Source organism: Equus caballus, chromosome 13 (assembly GCF_041296265.1).
Source record: "Equus caballus isolate H_3958 breed thoroughbred chromosome 13, TB-T2T, whole genome shotgun sequence".
Lineage (NCBI taxonomy): Eukaryota > Metazoa > Chordata > Mammalia > Perissodactyla > Equidae > Equus > Equus caballus.
This window is the reverse complement of record NC_091696.1, coordinates 12379787-12383313: the sequence shown is the minus strand read 5'-3', so window position 1 is coordinate 12383313 and position 3527 is coordinate 12379787.

Here is a 3527-nt window from a genome sequence, read left to right as displayed (position 1 = left end):
GTTCCCCCATCTGTAAAGTGAGGGTAATAACAGTACCTGCTTTGTTGTTGGGAGAACCACAGGAGTTAACGGGTAGGTGACACAGAATGCCAGCTGCCGTCACTGTCAGTGCCTGACCTGAGGACTTCACAGGGAGCACTGGGAGGATTATGACAAGATATTAGGCATCAGAGTGTGAAGTGCCATAATTTATACTATGGCAGTCCCAGCATTCTTTCCCTCCTATGATTCAAAAGGACCCATCCTTGCCTCTTCCTCTTGGACCACAGCATCCTAAACAATTCAAAACTGGAAGAAGTGCATGGAAGAAGCAGCGGAGAACGTGGACACCCCTTCTCCCTGGCTTGGTTGAGTTCTCGTCTTCCCTCTTTACATAATCTGCTTACAAGGAGGAAATCTCCCATTTGTTTATCTTCTTCTCCCTTCCCATTAGCATCCCTTGGGGGTCTTGTACTGGGTGCTGCTGATTCACCAAAAAGGAGAGCTCTTGCTCCAGCCCTGGTGGGGATGGAGAGGGCTGCAGTCGCAAAGCCCAGGCACCTTCGTGTATGGAGAGGAACCGAGCTGCCAGCCTGGAGAGGTGAGAACGATGAGAGAAGCAGGTAAGAGCGTGGTGTCTAGTGCACAATCCTGCCCGGATGACTGTCTTTCCTAGCAATTGGTCTGAGCTATAAGTGGATCTAGAAGTAATAAAAAGAGACAGCTGAAAATGCTGGCAGGTCCAGTCATCTGGGTGATTTCAGTAACAGGTCATGCAGTATTAAAATTTAAACACCTGAGGAAATCTTTATATTAAGAAAACCGTGGGACATCTTAATAATGGTACTAAGGCTGTCTGGGTGCCAGATAGCATTCTAAATGTTTTGCAGACGTTAATGCAATAATCTTTACAACTCTCTAATGAGGTAGATACTATTGTACTATTATTTATCCCCAAATATCGCAAAGGATGGCTGGAGCAGCGGTTCTCAAAGCGTGGTCCCTGGATCAGCAGCATCGCCTGTACCTGGGAGCTGGTTAGAAATGTGAATTCTCTGGCAGCAAGCCAGATCTGCTGAATTAGAACTCAGGGGGTGAGGTCCAGATCCCTGCATTTTACCACCCTTCTGGGCGATTCTAATGCATGCTCAAGTTTGAGAACCGCTAAGCTAGATTTGCTGTGGTAACAAAAACTCCCTATTCTCAGGGGCTTAAAACATCAAAGGAATGTTTCCCCCTCACACTGCCTCTCCACAGGGGTGAGAGTGGGACTCTGCTCATCACAGCACTCAGGCACCCTTTAGAAATGGCCCTAAAGTCATGTAACAAACGAAGGCACATTTATTCCAAAAATTCTGCTAAAACGTGGTAAGAACAGAGACAGTCTGGTATTTGAACAAGACTCTCCCCCACCTCCACCCCCGGCTCACGAGATGGAAACTCCACTCCAGACGGGTGCAGCCCAGAACATAGAGGTCCCTTTCCCTCTAGCTCCCAGCCAGAGGGCCGTCTTCCCAGAAGGGGCAGGACATCAGCATTTCTCAGCCTGCCCCCAGCTAACTGTTGCTGAGGCATTTTTCTTGGCAAGTGTGGCTGAGAGGTGGGGCTCCCTTCTTCTGCCCAGTCCCCACTTTACTGTGGGCATGCCGCCACTGAGAATACAGTGCCCCAGTCTCCTTGCCCTAGCTTGCAACGCAGAGGTTCCATCCTGGGAAACACGAGCTAAGAATTGAGGCTACTGCCTCCCCTCCACTGAGCACTGAGCTCCTGAAGCAGGTATTATTCAGAGAGAAGCACATCGTTGTCAGATCCCCAGCTCCAAAGTCATGGCACAGAGATTTTGCCCAGAGGAAGAGGCAGGCTGTAGAGCAGGGAAGTCCCAATCTCTTCCTAAAGGAACTGACATCATTTGGAACAGACTGTGGAGAAGTTCAAGCCTAGAGGTGCTCTCAAAAACAGTGTAGGTTGTAGGGAAAGGCAATTGGGAGGAGATTGGTACATTCATTGGAGATAGAGGTTAAACCGTAGGCTGCTAGTTTGTCAGAGAGAACCAGGGAAAGAGACTACTGGAAGGAGCCCTTGTGGGGTCAGAACAAATCTCAAACACTGACCCTGAGAACTATCCTTTCAAAGAGCCCAAATTTGATTGGATCAGTCTGGGAACAATTTATGTCAGAGGACATTGTTGAAAACAATAGAGTAATTAGCCAGCAATTAATGGAGCTTATCCAATGGATGTGGTCAGGGAAAGAGACAGTCAAAGAAAGTCCTGCCAGAGCCACTGTCACTCCAGGGTGACTGTGGGCACACCAAAGGCCACACGCCCTGAGGAGCAGCATCAGAGGCCATACACTGAGGAGGGGAGAAGGTGGAGCAGACTTCACTAAATAATCCACCCAGTCAGTAACAAATAAATAAGTAAATAACAATAACAAGCCCCAGGGGAGGGGTATCATACCAAGTTGTTATAATGTATTATCTAAAATGTCCAGTTTCCAACAAAAAATATGAGACATGCAAAGAAACATGAAAGTATGACTCATACACCAGGAAAAATGCAGGTAACAGAAATTGCCTTTGAGGGTGACCAGATGTTGGATTTAACAGATGAAATCTTCAAGGTAGCCATTACAAAAATGATCAAAGAACCAAATAAAACCATGATAAAAGAAGTAAAGGGAGATATGATGACAAAGCTGTGCCAAATAGAGAATAACAATAAAGAGACATAACTTATAAAAAGAACCAAATGAAATTCTAGAGTTAAAAAGTACAATAACTAAAATGAAAAACTCACTAGAGAAACACCGCGGTAGATTTGTGCTGGTAGAAGAAAGAATTCGTAAACTCGAAGGACGGTTGACAGAGATTACGCAGTCTGAAGAACAAAGACAAAAAATGAAAAAGGAATAGAGCCTCAGAAAAATATGAGATGTCATTAAACACACAACATACGTATAATGGGAGAACCGGAAGGCGAGGAGAGAGAAAGGAAGGGAAAAAACATTTGAAGAAATAAGGGCTGAAAACTTCCCAAATGTCTTGAGAAACATTAATCTACACCTTCAGGAAGCTAAACACAAAGAGATCCACAAGCAGACACTCGAGGTATAAATAATGAAAGCCAAAGACAAGAGAAAATCTTGAAAACAGCAAGACAAAAACAACTCCTCACTTACAAGTAAGATTAACAGCTGACTTCTCGTCAGAAACGTTGAAGGCCAGAAGGTGCTGGGATAGCATGTTCAATGTACTCAAAGAAAAAACTGTCAGCCAAGAAGCCCATATTCAGCAAAGCTATCTTTCAAAAATCAAGGCAAAAGAAAGACATTCCACCAAACAAAAACTAAGATAATTTATTGCTAGCAGACATGCCTTATAAGAAGTACTAAAGGAAGTTCTTCAGGGTGAAAGCAAGTGACCTTGAAGCAAATGATGGTAATTCATGTGAAAAAAAGCAAAGAACACCCATAAAGGTAATTTTGTAATTATAAAAGACAGTATAAATGCATATTTCTTCTCTTAAACAATTTAAAAAGCAATAGTAT